Raw genomic sequence first — 19,769 nt, forward strand, 5'->3', positions numbered from 1 at the left:
ACTGTCTGGACCAAGGTCTATATGCCTATTACCTAATGCATGGGAGGGTGAAACTCGGCCTGACTCCCTTGGCCTTTGCTGCTGAATCCCTACAAAAGCACTTTTTTTCCCTTGTGGATGAATGCCAAATTGTTGTTTTTGAGAGGGAGGTTTGACAAAGGACATCTTACTCAGGCAATTTGCTGTTGTCACTCCTGCTCAAAATGTCCTTTGAATTTGCTTGACCCAGATTCTACACAAAATCAAAATCTCAGAAAATGCTCTAAATGGCCTGACCACCACCAGTGCATATAAGAAAATTCTTTCTGAAGGGATAAATGTTCAACTCAGACCTTTCATAACTCTCACAGTGAAAGCCCTAGAAATGTGAACTCAAACAGAACAAAATTCACTATGTAAAAGGGAAGGCCAAAACAAAAAAGAGAAACGTGAACATAATTTAATAAAATTATTAGACATTGCCCTGGCTGGTGTGGCTCAGTTGCCACAGACCAACATATTGTATGTCCGATTCCCAGTCCGGGCACATACCTAAGCTGTGGATTCCAACCTCGGTGGGAAGTGTATGGGAGGCAATCAATCAGTGTTTCTCTCTCACATCGATGTTTTTCTCCCTCTCTCGCATCCCTCCTGTCTCTCTCTCTCTAAAAGCAATTAAAAAATCATCAGGTAAAGATTAAAGAAGTTATTGGGCATAGACTATAAATATCGATGTGATACATGTATATATTTAAAATAGAACATAGAGATAAAATCAAGAAGATAATAAAAGGGTCAAGGTTATTTACTACTTTACCCCCACAAAGATGGCTATAAGATAAAAAAAGGGGGTGGGGAATGACAAGTGTTGGTGAGCATGTGGAGATAACAAGATCTTCACACATTGCTATTGGAAATGTAAGATGGTATAGCCAATGTGGGGAACTTTTTCATGGTTTCTCAAAAAGGTAAATACAAAATTATGCCATAGTGGAGTCTGGGTAGTGCCAAATTTGTACAGCAAACAGCAGGCTGGAAATTTAGGCAAGAGTTAATGTTTTAGTTTTAAGTCCAAATTCTTTGTGAGAGAAAGCTAGAAATTGACCAAGATTTCTGTGTTGTCATTTGCAGGCAGAATTTCTTCTCCTTCAGAAAATCTCACTGTTAATCAAACAACTAACTGGGCATCATAACCTCACCACTTCAACATATAGATAAACTGTCACATCACTTGCTAGTAGAAGCTTTCAATGCCATAAAACATTGGCCTGACTCAGTTCCCCTGCTGGAGGGATAGTAGAAGCACATTTTATGGGAGAGACTTTGTCAGTCCAAGATCCTGACCGATCCACTGGGGCATAATAGCAGTAGTTAGAAATAGACACCACTGGCTATTTGGGGATGTTTATTTCTGTAGTGCAATCTAGTCTGCTCTATGGGACACACCAGTTGTATGTGTGTGATATTTTGTGTTCGAATTAAGAATATGCATTAAAGTGAAGGCATTTTAGGAGAAGTGAAAAGGGACTGGATCTNCTTTGTCAGTCCAAGATCCTGACCGATCCACTGGGGCATAATAGCAGTAGTTAGAAATAGACACCACTGGCTATTTGGGGATGTTTATTTCTATAGTGCAATCTAGTCTGCTCTATGGGACACACCAGTTGTATGTGTGTGATATTTTGTGTTCGAATTAAGAATATGCATTAAAGTGAAGGCATTTTAGGAGAAGTGAAAAGGGACTGGATCTACAATATTATAGCAAATCTCTCATTATAATAACATTTAGCTTTTAGTACTAGTGCATTTTAAATCATCCAAAGTTGTCCATGCCCAGAAACTTATCAGACTGTGACCAGGTGCATTTACTTGAGGGACATCTGGAAGAATATTTATTGAATGCAAAGCCATTTTACTGATGTAAATGTACATGTCTAAGAAATGTCACAGTAATGTGAAAATTTTGTTGATTTTAAATATTTGGAGATGTTAACTGGCAAAATGAAGTATAAGTTGAATATTTGGACCAGGATTTAATTATTCATCAGTATTATTGGAAAAAGCCAAAATAAAAGGTCAATTACATATTCCTCTCTTGCACAACTCAAAATTACTAATCAATCAGTATAGTAATGTTAAAATCTGTTTTATTTTATTTTTATTGTTACATATTTTATTTTTAATATATTCTATTGGTTATGCTATCACAGTTGTCCCTTTTTTCCCTTTATTTCCTTCTACCCTGCACCCACCCTCCCACGAGTATTCACCTTCACCCCCATAGTTCATATCCATGGGCTGCACATGTCCTTTGGTTTCTCCATTTCCCATACTATTCCTAACCTCTCCCTGTCTATTCTGTACCTACCATTTATGCTTCTTATTCCCGGTACCTTTTCCCCCATTCTTCTCCGTCCCCCTTCCTGCCGATCACCCTCCATGTGATCTCTGTTTCTGTGATTATGTTCTTGTTTTAGTTGTTTCTTTAGTTTGTTTCTGTTTTATGTTCAGTTGTTGATAGTTCTGAGTTTGTTGTCATTTTGCTGATCATAATTTTGATCATCTTTTTTTTCTTAGGTAAGTGCCTTTAACATTTCATATAAGGGCTCGGTGATGATGAACTAGTTAACGTGACCTTATCTGGGAAGTACTTTATCTGCCCTTCCATTCTAAATTATAGTTTAGCTGGATAGAGTAATCTTGGATGTAGGCCCTTGCTTTTCATGACTTTGAATACTTCTTTCCAGCCCCTTTTTGCCTTCAGGATTCCTTTTGAGAAATTTGCTGATAGTCTTATGGGAACTCCTTTGTAAGTAACTGTCTCTTTTTGTCTTGCTGCTTTTTTCAAAGATTTTATTTATTTGTCTTTAGAGGGGAAGGGAAAGAGAGAGGGAGAGAAATATCAATGTATGGTTGCCTCTGCCGAGGACAGACAATGTATCCTGTGTCCCCTGCCAGGAACTGGCCTGCAACCCAGGCATGTGCCCTGACTGGAAATCGAACTGCAATCCTCTGGTTCACAGACCTGTGCTCAATCCACTGAGCTACACCAGCCAGGGCTGTCTTGCTGCTTTCTAAAATTCTCTCCTTATCCTTAATCATGGGTAATGTAACTATGGTGTACCTTGGTGTGTCCTTCCTTAGATCCAATTCCTTTGGGACTCTCTGAGCTTCCTGGACTTCCTGGAAGTCTATTTCCTTTGCCAGATGGGTGAGGTTCTCCTTCATTATTTTTTTCAAATAAGTTTTCAATTTGTTTCTCTTCCTATTCTCCTTCTGGTACTCTTATGATCTGGATGTTGGAATGTTTAAAGTTGTCCTGGAGGTTTTTAAGCTCTTTTTTTTAAAATTTGTCCTCATTTTTTTTGAATTTTGTTTCTGCATTCTGTTCTGGTTGAACGTTTCTTCCTTCTGCTCCAAACTGTTCATATGAGTCCTGTTTTTCTTTCACTGTTGGTTTCCTGTATATTTTCCTTTATTTAACTTTGCATAGCCTTCACTTCTTCCTCTATTTTGCAACTACACTCAACCATTTCTGTGAGCATCCTGATTACCTGTGTTTTGAACATTCCATCTGATAGGTTGGCTATTTCTTCAACACTTAGTTCTGTTTTTTGGAGCTTTGATCTGTTCTTTCATCTGGGAGATATATATATATATATATTTGGGGGGGCATTCTGGGAGCACCTGTTATGTAGTAAGGGGCAGAGCCTTAGGTATTTGTCAGGACACGACAACCCACATTGCTTTGTTGCGGTGCTGTATGTGGAAAAGGGGTCCAAGAGGAAACAGTGCTGCTTGCTGGGCTCTTGGCTGGCTTTCAGTCACTCCCCCCACTACCCACAAGCAAATTGGACCTTCTGGTCCTGATTCCCATGCAGGTGGATTTGTTTACATTCTAGGACCCTATGGGTCTCTCCAAGGAACTCTCCTATGAGGCTGGGAGTTTCTCCCACCACTGCAACCCCCACAGGTGTTTATAGTCAAGAGGTTTTGAGGCTTTATTTTCCTGAACTGCAGCCCTGGGTTGTGTGGTCTGTCTTGCTCCCTAGTTGTTCCTCCCAGTTTATCTGCGCACTCTCCCACCCATTGCCTCACCCAACTGCCACCTTACTGTGAGTCCTTTCTGCCGTGGCTGACCATCATTGCCTCTTCTACCGGTCTGGATGAATGTTTCTTCTTTAACTCCTTGATTGTCAGACTCTCGTACAGTTCAATTATCTGGCAGATCTGGTTATTTTTTTGTTTTTAAATTTGTTGTTGTCCTTCTTTGGGTTGTACAAGGAGGCAAAGTGTATCTGCCTATGCCTCCATCTTGACCAGAAGTCAACATCTGTTTTATTTTTTAAAAGCATAATTCTTGATTAAAAATCTACCATAAAAATGGATTTATCTTTGGTCAATGTCATTAATGTTGTATTCTATGCAGCATAATGAAGATCTTAATACCAGGAATAATATGGAGTATACTCTTGTTTACATTATTTTGAGAACTTTCTTATCTAGTGTCTTACTTAAAATATACTTATAAGATAAAAATATCCACACAGTGACTGAGCAAAGCGAAAGATATATTTGGTAGTAATTCAGTTCAAAATGGCTCAAATGCATCTCGTAGGCAGCAATCATAAAGCTGGCTCATATGAGATATCATTTATTTTATACCTTGGAACAGAACACTATGAACTTAGTAATGTGCTTGTACTAGCTTTCTTCTTAATATGGGGAGATAATTTGTCCCAGTTGTAGGTGATATGTAAGTTATACCCTCCTTCTACTATGTCTCATCTCTGCAGATTTTGCCTGTGGTATAGAGAAAGAAAACGTGTTCTATTAATATAGAAAAATGCAACCTCGCCATAAATAGAACTCAGAAATAAGGAATATGTAAATGCCTTGCTTTTAAGATTTGTCAAGATTTCAAAAGTTATAATTAATGGTGAATGTGTTACACTGCTTGTAAGATTGCATATGGGTAAAATACTTCTTTCCAGACTATTTAGTATTGAATGTTAAAAAAAATGCACTCCTTTGCTAAGTCAAAAATTCCACATAAATTATCCTGAATACAATATAATAAAAAATACTAATACATATAAAAGGAGGTATCTCAGTGTATAGTTTGAAGTTGTAGAAAGTGGGGCATAATATAAATAGGTATTTGCAAATATTAAATAAAGTATGATGTAGCATTTTCTTAGATATAATTGTACACATAAATTGGTCATTTATATATGAGCTACATGAATATTATACCATTCTGTAAAGAGTCATTTAAATTTATTTATAAGCACATATATGGAAATTGGGTTGTCAATAACTGAGCACTGAAAAAAATTTAATGAAGAATATCTATAGATTCCAGCAACCAGATAGGGAAGAAAATGTTATAGGTATATGGCATATACTTGGCAATAGCTGAGAATTTTAGAAAATGAAGGGGAAGCTTATGACCTAGAAGAGACTCTGAGGAATGACAGCAAAGACATTTCCAGCTCCACACAATGGGATACTGTGGGTGTGGGAGGATATGTAGTCTCCTCCAGAGAGGTGATTTGATGACATGTCAGGAAAAAGTAAAATTTTAGGTAAAGCAAGTAACAGGATTTCAGTGACAACTAATAAAAAGGAAAAGTAAATGTGGTTATTGCAAATCTACCATTTTCCTGAAAAACATAACTAAATAACGATTTGTTCTGTTCTTTCTCCTTTGCGCCCCCTCCACACACAAACACACATTCTCTATACACAGACTTAAAGAAACACACCTTAAAAATTAGTTATGTTTTATAAGGCAATGAGGTATTGATACAGTTGATTGAGATTTTGTTTTAAAATGAAATTATCTTTGTTTACTCAAATATGTTTTTCAAACTCTTTAACTCATTTGATTCATACTTATACACATATGCACAAATATTTCTGCATTATATCTCTCTTCTTCAAAAGGTAGGAGTGGTGGTAGAAAAAAAGAAACTGTCAAAAGTTTGATAGAATCTGGGATATGTTCCAGTACACTGTAAAGGAAATGAGTGACATTAAACTGAAATATAATTGTGAGACACAGAAGAGCCTAAATATTTCTGAAAATTAAAAAGAAAAAAAAACTTTTATGATGGAAACTAACAACCAAGAAAATGTATAAGCAGTATCTTCTGTTCAAGATTAAGAGGCTCCTTATCCCGCACTTACACCCATCCCCCAATCCAACATTTTCAAAGATAGTAAAAGAAGGCAAGTTTCAGTGAAATTGGAAAATATAGCTAAAGCAGTCCAAGAGCAGAAAGGACTATTTTTACCAATAGGGAGCTTCCCCATCTTGAAAATGGTGCAGTCAGTGTGATAATCTATTAGCTTTCATGTAGAATGAGGTGAATCTTTCATAGGTTGATAGACCTAGGTGTTTTCTACCACCTCTTTATGCCAAGGAACTTAAATCAGTAACATGACTACAATTGCATGGCATTTCTACTGGTTTTACCAGCCTGAAGTAACAGTTTAACTGGATAATCGGTGATGGACACTTTTTTGATTTAGTGTCAGCACAACATATGTCCAAAACTCCCCTCTTTCTGACTGAACTTTGAAGGCTAAGTGGTTGAAGGGTTGCTTTGAGCTTGGTTCTTCTGTAATTCATGCAGCTTCAAATCAATGTCTGTCTACTTACGGACTCAACTAAATCTAGTACTACTGCTGACTGCTAAGGGGAAGAAAAGGCTCCATAAAGAGATTCCATGTACCTCTGCCTCAGCAGTCATTCTGGGGTTTCTATGGAAACATTCACCAGACAGAAGCATGATGTACTGCGCAAGTGAATGAGAAGGCATGTAGGCATGTTCCTTTCATCACCACATCTCCTAGAGTGCAATCACTCAATAAAATGAAAATGGGTGAAATTAATTCTTTATTCTGACAGATAAATTGTTCAGAAGAATGCGAGTTCTATTCAGAAATCATATATACTACTCATTTATTTTTTCTTTCTGTTAAACATTTTCTTCAGAATGACTTATAGAAATTTGGGAAAATTAGGCAAAAATAATTTACATTTATAAAGTGCCCACCATACACTAGACACTTTGCATGCATTTATTTTTAATATTCCCCCAGGAGGAAATGGAGACTTAGGATTTACATGATTTTCTTTAAGTGGCACAACATTCAAATTGGAAAGCCTGGGCTAATATCAGTCTACATCTGATTTTAAAGTCCAGGGTATTCTTTGTGTTCTTAGCAGAAATGAAGGTTTCTGGGAGGTAAAACAGCAGACAGTGAGTGGGAAAAGGGCATGGATTTAGGACCCAAATGCTGAAACAATGAAAAAGGATCAGAAATGTGGAAAAGATGAGTAGTGCAGTGGATTGAGAATGGGCTTGAAAGCTGGTAATAATATCACAGATCTAGGAACTGGTTCACTCTAAATGTGTTAGTATTGAAGCTCAAAATTGGGTAGTAGGTAAAGAATCCTAATGGTTTAGTAATAGAAATATATGTGAGATTTTGAAATTAATTTTATATATACCAAGAATACTTCAGTTTTTTGCTGCCAATCATCACTCACTCTAGGGAACAATAGAGGAATATTCCATTAAAATGTACTCTTTTATTAATAGTACCTATTGTTTGTTTTAGGCAAAGGAACTTGGGTAAAAGATTGAATTCATACCTGGCCTTAGCATGTGCCTAGGTAAGGCTTCTTATATCATAACAAATCTATATAGTGCTGGTACCATGCTCATGTTTTCTGAAAGGAAAATTGGTGATTGGGTAAGTCAGACCAGCCCTTCTTTGCCTTAGCGGCCTCTCTGAGAAATGTACAAAAGTGATTTATCACACTGCATTCTTGCCACTTCTGAGGTCCTTTTAGATGGTTGATCTGTCACCAGGTATTACAGCTTTATCTTGTTGTCCTGAACTTCTGATGTCCACTGGAAGAAAGAGATCTCTGGGCCTCTTCTGAACTTCCTTCAATAAACTTCACAGCGTCCTCCGTGAGGGAAGTCTCAGCACACTATTTGGGACAGTGTTTACTACTATGTCCCAGGTTTCTGTATCTCAAGCAGAAAACCCACCTCTTACTTCTGTGTATATTCCTCTCCATCTGTGGGGGTTTGTCCTCTTCCTCTACCCCTGTCCTCTTCTCTCAGTAAATTTTTGAACACCTTTCTTAATTCATCACATATTCACATTAGCCACTTAGCTGTCTTTCTAGGTAGATTTTAAGTTCCTTGAGGCCAAGGATTTTGTCTCATTCGCATTTATACTCCCGGTATCTATCAGAGTGCAGGATACACCACGGATGTTTTTTCAATTACTTGTGAATTAAGATGCAGCATCCATGCCATTGGATTCTCCATTGTCCACTGGATCCCCACAAGTAATTCTAGCCTTTCTTCCATGTGACCACTTTGGATGTATTAATATATAACGCACTTAAAATGTTCCCCATTAGCAATCTTTTGTTTTTTGGTCCTTAGATTTTGCTGATTTTTTTTTATTATGGCAACACTATGATTTTGTTCATCATGTTGATGGTCTTTTCAGCATTCCTCCAAAAGCTTGGCACCCTCATGAAGAATGATAGCTGGTAGGGATGTGCCACCAATCTTTCCCCATATACATGGTCAACTTGTGTTCCAGTTTATGGGCAGCTGTTTCTCACAGGCCGATGGTCAAGTTTAAAATGCGGATGAGGAGTATTTTATCTCTTTCATTTTGTCTGTATTGAACCATTTTCTAATGAATTTCAAATATCTTCTTCCTTAAGATATTTTTATCCTTGGTGTCTGTATCCTCCCTTTGGTTTCTTAGTTTTAACATGAATTCTTCCTACTTTTAAATGCCGATCTGTGTGAATTTTGTCAAGTCTAGATAATGCCTTTACTTGTTCATCCCTATCTCCCCATCAAATTATACATGGCAAGCATGACAGAAAGCCATTTTCAACAATTCTCACTCAAGAAGTAGAACTCAAATTAATCAGTTTTGCATTCAAGTTTTTTTTATTATCTTTTCTTAATGTATTTCTCTAGCCTACATCCAAGTATCTCATCCCTTATGTGCTCCACACTGTAGTCAAAGGTGCTTTTCCTATTCTTCCAAACATGCATGCTTCCATTTGTTTCATATGTTCATAATCAATCTCTTTATAGGAAATCTAAATATGCTTGATAAAGCCCTAACCCTCAAGTCTTTTTACTATTTGGTTTTTTTTATTCTCACTTATTGGTGTATCCAAAAGACACTATATATAAAATGTCCACCCCAGAAGAGTTTTGGTTACATCAGGGAGACTTCTTAGAAGTCAGCTCACCACAACAGCCTTGGGTAAGATCCTGTATCTGCTTAACATAGTAGTGTCAGATATGTGCTTTCTAAATTAAATTGATGCACTTTTTCTATGATGCACATACCTATTAGTAGATGATAATCGAAAGTATGAAACTTTCAAGGCTATTTTTATTTTTTTAAGATCCTTATAGATTGCAAAGCTTTAAATTGTACATACATCTGGGAGGTTAGGCACACTAATTTTATATCATATTTGTTTCTATCAACCTTTTCAAATAATGGCCACATTTCTGCATCATTTTACCCTTGCTGATTCCCAGTCATTTCTATCCCTGCTCTAAACAAGAGAATAGTAGGAGTCTGTGTTGTATCCCTTCTTGAGCTATATTTGTTGCTGTTTTCAATTCTGATTACTCCTTAACCAGTTTAATTTCTGCTGCTTTATTTGCTTTAATGAATACTGTTAAAATGGTATTAAAAATCAAATTAAACTGAAATTCAGTGATAACAACAATACGATATAGCTGTTTCTCATTAACGGTTCTCACACTAATATGAACTCTTGCCTCTTTCAATTTACATACAACTTCTTCCTATGTGAACTTAAAATAGAACTTATTATAGGAATTATAAAATGTTTGGTTACTCTGTATCTGAATGTCTTTAAAGTCATAAAACGATGCCCATAATGGAGTGACCTACTTGGATTTTGCATGCCCAATTGCTCACATTGATATTACTAAGCCATTTAACCTCTATTCTAAGGTTTATTCCTATTCCATTTCAAATTCTTAAGCTCAAGAGAGTATTCAAGAGAGATTGTAAGTGCTTGTATGGTGTAAACATAAGAATTTAGTATTAAGTCTTATAGCTGAATATCTCAGTTCATACTGACTGGATTCTGTCATAATTTCTAAATTTGCAGTACATTTGTTTTATGGGTCTTTCCCATAGAGAGAATTCCTGCATTTTACTTAAGTCATTTGAGTTCCCACCCAATGACTCTCTACTTTGGAATCAGTCATTTGAGCTTCTGTCTAAGCTAGACTCTCTCAATGGCTGGATTTCTTCCACTGAATCCCAGTGTCCCTGTGACTAAGTTCCCAACATCAATTTCCCTCTCACTAAGTGTCCTTTTTACTGGATAATTACCAAAGATTTTTGGCTAGACTGTACATACAGCAGTTAATTTGTGTCTTTGATAATATACTGATTTACAACTCCGGGAGTTCATAGTTCACTTATGTTAGCACATATTCTTTTCCCTCAAAGTAATAGAACATTTTTGCTTTCAATTTCAGGTCTCTAATTTTAAGATATGTTTTCATTGCAAGTTCCCCACTTCGTTTTCATCCTTTGTCCGTTCAAGCTTTACCCTAGCAGCAAACAATGAAAGCCTGCTTTCTGAGACTCGGCTCTTTGATCAGTCTCTCTATCTCTCTATCTTTCTGTATGTGTGTCTCCCTTTCTCTCTTAAAAAAATAAAAATATTACTTTAAGGTTCAGCCTTTTGTCCTAAGACAATGAGAACCCAACCTAGCATTACACTGAGAAATTTCCCTCCATTAGTTGGGTAGAGTCAGGCCTTATTTTGCTTATTGAGGTCTAGTTTACAGACTGTTTGTGGTTCACCAAACCCTTAAACAGTATATTTATTACTCAGGGACTGTGTTCTCCTTCATGTAGTGATGAATTGGCATTTTTATTTCTACATTAGTCTAAGTCTACATTGCTGACATTGGTTCAATGACTTGAGGGCAACATGACTGAAGTCTGAGTTTCTTTGATTGGTGTGTATGTGTGTGTCTTTCTCTGACTGGCTTATTTCACTTAGCATACTACTCCTCAGGTCTATCCATGCTGCTGCAAAATAGAAATGTTCCCATTGATCTCTACATTTTACCAAAAATCTCTTATAGTCCCAATCAATTTCCTTTATCAATACAAAAATTTGTCTACCTTGTTTTTCTTGAGTCAATTTTCCCCCTACTCTGGAGCTCCTTCTGTTACAAGTCTACCACTACATGGTTTACCTCATTTGAACACTGAAAATAATTATATCATAGTAGTTTGCTAACTAAACACCTGACTGATATAATTTTTCAGGTCTAATCCATAGTTAACACATCTAGACACAGAAAGCATAGCTTTCCACTCACAAATAATGCTCTTTTAAAGATTTTGTTCTTGTCCTGGTGGTACCACAATTATTCTGTTGCATTGCTCTGATGTAGCATGGATACTTTTTATTATTCCTTTTATTTAAAAAAGGAGGAAATAGAAACCTAGATGACTTGTTGAAGACTTGCAAAGATACCACTATTAGCCAATGACAGAACTAGATTAAAATCACAGTAACCATTCAATAGACTAATGCATTTACATAAAAGCATTTTGCGTAATACAGAGAATGCTGTGTATAAAATAAAATATACGTATTTAATACATAAATAGTGTATAATATGTCTCAGTTTTGATTTCCTATTATTCTAAAGTAAGTGGATGAAATAAGGCATACTGTTTTTATCCTGACTGAAATAAGATATACTTTCAGATTATATTACAGGTATTTAACAAATTATTAATGATAATGTCTTGCACATAAAAGTAATTCCCACACACTTTAATAAATGGTTAATATTTATTGTGTGTAAGAAAACCATTTCAAAATATGGTGTTGCCATGATATTAACTGTGGAGTATAACTTAATGCATCCTCTTCAAAGTGGAACGTTTTAGCCATCATTATCCACTGATTTTTCTATGTCTCAAATCTGGAAGTTGTTTTTCATTAAAAGTATCTTCCTATTAACTGTAGTCAGCAAATCCAGTGTTTTTTTTTTTGTTTGTTTGTTTTTTTAGTAAATATATCTCCAAATAACACTGCCACCTTTATTTTGGTCCTCATCACATGAACTACTAGAAAATGTCCCCTAAATATTTTTTCTTCCTCAAGTCTCTTCTGCCTTCAGCCTGTTCTTCACTGACCTGTATGAGTTGTTTTACTTAAATACAAATCATATCCTCTTCGATAACTTAAAGTACTTCAATGGGACATTTCACCAACAAATATAGTCTGCATATATTTTATACCATCTAAATAAATCCTACGTTTTTTTCATCTCTTCATCTACTTCTTCAATATTTCCTTCCAACTTTGAATTTAAACCTTGAACCAATTCTAAATATGTGTAACTTTCTAAAGACAACATGCTGCCTTTTGCTTTGCTTTTCTTATTTCCTCTCTTCTCATGGGCTCTCCTTCCTTATCCTAACTTTGTGCTCTTTCAATGAGGCTTCCCCATTTGTAACATGCCAAGCCATAATTTTTTTGTTGTTGTTAGAACATGTCTCCTTCCAAAACTCTGCTCAAAGTTTTTTTGTTTTTTTTGCCCAGATTTACTTGACTTAGGAGAAATAAACTGTCTTACCTTTGTGTGGCAAAGGTATTTTATGCATATGTTATGATATATCCCACTGTAGATTGTACATTGATCTTGATTTTTAATCTACCCTCATTTTTCCTTCTGCTTAAGCCACCTGTGCCAAACAAGAACTTAATTAAATGTCTGGTACATAGCTGGGTTCTCCCAACATCATTGAATAATCATATAGGATGGTGTCAATGAGAAAGGAAAGACTGAAGTGGAGAAAAAGTTGCAGAGCCTTCTTTTATCAGTGAACTCTTTAAACAGAGTAGCTCACCAAACCTGCAAACCAGGTCTATGGAAATAAAGCTAAACCTAAACTTTCGTCTACCCAAGAAATAATTGTATTCACAAACATTTTTGGGGGGTGGTTTGGGGGGGTAGTTAATATAGATGAAATCTAAAAGAGGCTCCAGAATGGTTTTAATACATTTTTTATTTTGTAATTAAAGATAAATTAAGAAAAAAGGTGTAGAATAAGAAGTACAATATGCTATTGTTTATATAAATAAAAACAACATGTCTATGTAAAAGTGTGAATGTCTTCATCTCTGTATATGCATAGAATAGTTTTAAACAGTTGTGACCTTTAGTGGGAATATTATGTGTCCCAGGCCAAAAATAAGATGCTGCTTTATTTTTGCAGTTTTTAAAATACACCCTTTTCTAATTTATTAATTTTACTCTATATAAATATGTACATATTTTTACACTTACTGTGGAACTATTTGTGGTATAGTTACCCAAATTATGCTGAAAAAACATTAAATAAACTGATAAGTTTTTAGGTATTTATTGAGCAGAATCACTCAGTGGTTTACAAACAGTACCAAGAATTTTAGGCTTATTTGGGTTTAATTTATACAACATCACTGGACCTCCTAAACAGACTAGTATATCTGTTTTGCTGATTTTTCCTTCTGCAAATTAACTAAATTCACTCATTTGACAAATTATTATATTACCATGTACATATAGTTCCAACTTTTATCCCTAAGAAAAATAAAGCATAATTTGCTGGTTCATTTAATGTTCTATACAGACAGCTTTCATGGCTAAGTCATACAAAACTAAATGATGATTTTTTTCCTTTAATACATTCTTTACCTGAGCTGTTTCTTTTTTCTTTTCTCAAGTCCTTTGTTCATTTGGTGAAATCAGATCAACCAAGATAATGGGAGATGTCAACCCTGGCTGGAATAGCTCAGTGGATTGAGCACGGGCCTGTGAACCAGAGAATCGAGGTTCGATTCCCAGTCAGGGCACATGCCTGGGTTACAGGCTAGTTCCCAGTAGGGGACACAGGATACATTGTGTGTCCTCAGCAGAGGCAACCATACATTGATATTGCTCTCCCTCTCTCCTTCCCTTCCCTTCTAAAGATAAATAAATAAAATATTTTTAAAAAAAGATAGTGGGAGATGTCAAAGAAAAGCAAGAGTATCCTGACTAATGATTAAAACTATATAAAAATGCTTTGTATTAACTCTTCTATCAGTGGCAGGTTATTCCCAGCAGAGACACTTTTCAACATGAACTCAAAAGTTAACTTTTGAGATGACTTATAAAACAGAGGTAGGTCATAGCAATCCTAAGTAAATCCATTGAGAAATATTGACAAAGCAAACATTTCCGACCATTTCATCACATCTCTGCGCTTAAATGAGAATCAATTCTTCTCAGGAGGACACTATCAGACTGAACTGCTGGTCCTTCGAATAGTTATAGCTTAACTGATGGGAACTCATTCTTGACAATGGTTTGCTATCAGCTATGAATCTTCATTTACTTCAACAAAGCTGTAGTTCTTGAAGTACTAGACACGGCACCTAAACGAGCTGCTACTGACAACAAATAAGAGTAAAAGAAAGAAAGAAAACTCCAGCAGTCCCAATGATCACAGCTTAGACTAAGTGTGATATTGGGGTTATTAGAGGGGCTGAGTGGTTGGGCTTCCTACTACTTCCTCCAAAAAAAAAGATAAAGTTGATGACACTTTTTGGGTGAAACTTTTCTGTGTTCCTGATCCTTTTCCTTGATATAGACTTCCCCTATACATCTAACTATGAACAGTCTCAGAACAGCTCCAAATACCAGATACACCATGACATCTCTTAGGAAAGGCTGACCTCTAATTATAGTGCAAACTCAACATACAACATAGCACAGGTTTACATATTCAGTACAAAGCCTTTTTGCATATAATAACTGTGGTCAAAAATTCAATCCACAACAATGCTTCCAAAACTACCTGTCCACATTCCTGAAAAAATTACTAAAAGTCCATGAGCATATTACAAAATAAATATTGCCCAATAATATTAGAAAATGTTTAGCAAAAATGAATTATTTTAAGATATTTAGAATAATCTATCTTGATTTTTTATAACTTAGGAGCTGTAAATAAACTATGGTCTATAATGTCTATGAGCACCTATTCAATTTAAAAGTTTTATATTCAGCACTGCCTTCTCTAATCCTTATAGCAATCTTGGAGACAAGTGGGTCCCCCAGAAGTGATTCTAAGGCTCAATTTAGTGACAGAAGTTTTATGAGAAGACATCTTATAATAAACACGTCTGGAAGAGATAAGACATCAAGATTGGACAAAAGCAAAGTCCAGGGGCATAGCAAATCCAAACGACAACAATGATGAGCCCAACATAGCTCGAAAGCTAAAATACTCCATCAACGTGGTCTCATATTGGGCTGAAATGGTCAAACCTTTAAACCTGCTTCCATCAGTCATTGAACATAGACCGTCCCCGGAAGGACTTGCCTTTGGGTTAAGTGGCAACTGAGGCAATCATTGAAGGGGCCAAAAGCTAAAGTCTGCCTGTAGATATCACTGCCATCAACCAGGGCAACAAGTCCTTCTTTGAAGAAGAATCTGGGCTGCAGGTCTCCATGCCCATTATCACCTCTGCCTAAAATAGAACACCACAGTCAGAGAGACAGGAGGAATCAATGTGTGGAAAGCCCCATGGCAAGTGGCAGATCTGGAAATCACAACAGGATTTTTTTACTGTATTGTAAAACCACAACTTTTTCCCAATACTCCCAAACTACTTCTTTAGAACTTAAAAAAAAAAAAATGAAACTCTTTAATGCAATCCAATTTAACACCCAATTAACAAAACACCTTCCTTTCTTTCTATTCCAACATATCACAGAATGTTCATCCTATGGACTTCGTCTCAGAATAATATTCTCTGCTTTTTCCCCCTCCAAAATCCCCTGCCTAAACATTTCATTTTATTTTATCTATTTCTTAATATATCCGAAAATTTCCCCATTAATTATTCCCTCTTTCTTACCTTTAATTTCCTCCCTATGGTTTATTTTTCTCATCACGTTTAACATTCATTCAAGATTTTCTGCTTCTAAAAGAAGGCTTTCCATGGTGCCTTTTCTCACTTCACTGTCTCTACTTGCATCTAGTTCACACCAATTTCTAAGATGCTGTACACCTGGCTCTGTCCCCATATTTCATAGTTAAAGAATATATGAAAATCTAGATTTGTTTCCATTTCCTATACTTTCTCAAAGTATGTTGCGAGTGGAAATTTGCAAATGCAATACTCTTTTATTTTCCCATTGACTTCCAAGTTAAACTTCCGTCCCTTGCTTTCCATAACTGTGCATCTCTCAGCATGCCCAGTCACCCTCTCCTCCAGTTCTCTGGCCTCTTGTAATTCCCTGACTGAGGATTTAAATTCTCTGCACTTTTCCCCTTGTTTGCGTTGCCTCTGTGGTGAGTTCATTTTTATTTTTATAACTCAAGCTATGATCACATATTTTTAGTTTAGAACAGGAATTTACAACTACTGTTATACAAACCGTGAAATTTCAAACAATTGATAGTCTAGTAATCTGTCTAGTTCATTGGCCCGGCAATACACTTTAATCATTTAATTTCTTTAACTTTATTGTGTCCTTTCTCAGTATTTATTTTTTACCTAATAAAATTCTAATTATTTTCAAATTCTGTAAAATCTCACATCACTTATTTTTCAGCATATTTTAATTTAGTGTGTTTGTAAGGTCCTTGGAAACTTATCTTGTAATTGCCAGAGTATACAGAATATAAAAGGCATTAAAATGTTTATTCAATGGCTTAGATAAATAAAACAATATTGATTCAGTGGCCACGTGGGAATGTTCCCTGATGGAAGATGAGCTTAAGCATTCAGCAAATAACTTTAGAGTGCCTATTATGTGTCAGGAACTGAGCTAGTTACAAAGAAGACAGAAAAACAATGAGGTATCTATACCTCAGGCATGTATGAATTGTGTGCAGACAGACATAAATAATACATCATAGTACATTTCTATGGTAGAGTACTAAAGTAACATAGGGAAGTATCTTAGATTCCAAACTGAATAGTAAGCAGAACTATTTATTCAAAGGTAAGTAGTGTACTATATTGCTTTCTGTTTTCCTATTGTGTAATTTTAATGTTATGCCCTTAGCTTTATATAATAAAGCTATTATCTACCTATCATCTAACTATATATGTGACACACATAGAAACAAATGCATATACAACACACTCACATAAACATTTAAGATTTTTCTAGTTCGTAAAAATGGTTGGATGGTATTTCAATATGTATTTTACAATACAAATAAAACAAGTAAAATCAATCATTGACTATACAGCTAGTTAGATGTTAAGGAAAAGGAAGGGAGTCAGACAACTAAGTAAGTTGAATTTACTAGTAGACTGGAGCTTCCAGATGCCCCAGAGGACAGCTGAATCCTCTGCAAAATGCACAATAACCCCCGTTAGGAAGAACTGGCTTTCCAATCTCCCCAGAGACAACCAATTTCTTTTCACATATTAAGGTGGGAGGGGACCCTGGCTGGTGTGGCTCAGTGGATTGAGCAGTGGCATGAAAACCAAAAGGTCGCCACTTGGATTCCCAGTCAGGGCACATGACTTGGTTGCGGGCCAGGTTCCCAGTAGGGGGCACTCGAGAGGCAACCACACATTAATATTTCCTTCTCTCTCTCCCTCCCTCCCTCTATAAAAATAAATAAATAAATAAAATCTTAAAAAATATATATGGGAGGGGGATTGGAGAGAGAGTGAAGAGGAAGGAGAACCAGTAGAAAGGAAAGTCCTTTGCTGGAAACATGCATACACTCTCCTCACTTTTTTGAGTTCTTGTTTCTTCATTCTGTTCTGGTTCAATGTTTCTTACTTCCTTCTGTTCCAAACCATTGATTTGAGTCCCGGTTTCCTTCCAGTCACTATTGGTTCCCTGTGTATTTTGGTTTATTTCACTTTTCATGGCCCTCACTTCTTCCTTTATTTTGCAATTACACTCAACCATATCTGTGAGCATCCTGATTACCAGTGTTTTGAACTCTGCATCTGATAGGTTGGCTATCTCTTCAATGTTTCATTCTATTTTTGGAGCTTTGATGTGTTCTTTCATTTGGGCCATATTTGTTTGTCTCAGCTAACCTGTTATGTAGGAAAGGTCAGAGCCTTAGGTATTCACCAGGGCAGGGCAACCCACATTGCTGTGTTGAGGTGCTGTGTGTGGGGAAGGGGTCCAAGAAGGAACAATGCTGCTTGCTGGGCTCTTGGCTGGCTTTCGGTCACTTCTTCCATTACCCACAGGCAAATTGGACCTTCTGGTGCCGATTCCAAGGTGGGTGGAGTGGTGTACATTCTAGGACCCTGTGGGTCTCTCCAATGAACTCTCCTTTGAAGCTGGGAGTTTTTCCCACTTCTGCAACCCCCACAAATGTCTTCAGTCAGGGGTTTTGAGGCTTTATTTCCCTGCACTGGAACCCTGGGTTGCATGGTCTGTCTTGATCCTCAGTTGTTCCTCCCAATTTATCCACATGCAAATGTGGAACTGCCCACTCTGCCAGCCACCTTGCTTGCCCTGGTTCTCCAGCTGCTGCCTTGTCAGGAGTCTTCTCCACCCCAGCTGCCCGTCTCTGCCCCTCCTAATGTAATAGGGTGCAGCCAAGTGTGGGACCCCAAATAGGGATTTGGAATGGTGTCCAGAACTCAAGGTGTCCAGGAAATATTAGAAAAATATATAGGATGTCCTCACTCCTCTACCCCTACAGGTTTGAGCTGGGGGATGGGACACATGGAGCAGGGACATTGAGAGCTGTTTTGCATAGAAACAGCTTTACAGTTAACCTCTGTCATGGTCATTTAACATATCTATAACCTTTAACTCACTTCATAGAAATGTTAAATAGCTATGGCCATGCTTTGAGCTAGGAGGATGGAAGTGGCTTCCACCCAAGATGCAACTAGGGAGCAGCTCCCCTTGGTTACAGCACCTGCGTGAGAGCTTGGAGATCAGCTCCATGACATGGGGCCATATCTGCTCAGGCTTACAATGGCAGCCCAGTAAACCTGGAAAAACACAGGAATGCTGGCAGGTGTAACTGATTGTAGGAGGAGTCAGAAGTGGGGCCGCAGAGGAAGATGGTGCTGGGATTTAAATCCAGACTTGGCAGCTTTGGTGAAGAGAGAACCATGTAGCTTTGGAGTGCTCCTTTTTGCCACATGGCTTAGAAAGCAGGAGAGACTTTGCCTGAAAGAAAAGGGGTGAAAGGACTCTTACTGGTGGGCTATAGAAGGTGCCACATGGCTTTGGATTAACTGGAGATCATGGCAGCAACACAGCCAATGGTGCTGGGAGCCTGAATCATGGGCTTCTGCTTCTTTTCCTGAGTTACAGTACCTCAGACTAGGACAGAGGGAGAAGGAAGGACTGTGTGGGTCTGTGGGTATCTTAAAAGACTTTAATATTTTAATGAAGACATCAGGTCACGACTTTAAGTTTGTATAGCTTTAAATAAACATTTTATTTCCTTTTCACAAATCTCTGGTATTGAGAGATGTCTTTCCACTGGCGGTGGGCATAGCGAACCTAGTGGGGTGTCCTTTCGGTAATAGTATATTACCCCCTCCTGTCTGTTCTAGAACACTAACAGTCTGGATGAATGTTTCTTTTTTATCTTCTTGGTTGTCAGATTTCCAAATAGTTTATTTTTATGGCAATTCGGGTTATTGTTTGTTTTTAAATTTG

The sequence above is a fragment of the Sturnira hondurensis genome, unplaced genomic scaffold (genome assembly GCF_014824575.4).
Source record: "Sturnira hondurensis isolate 20B ecotype Veracruz unplaced genomic scaffold, ASM1482457v3 Scaffold0002039, whole genome shotgun sequence".
Taxonomy (NCBI): domain Eukaryota; kingdom Metazoa; phylum Chordata; class Mammalia; order Chiroptera; family Phyllostomidae; genus Sturnira; species Sturnira hondurensis.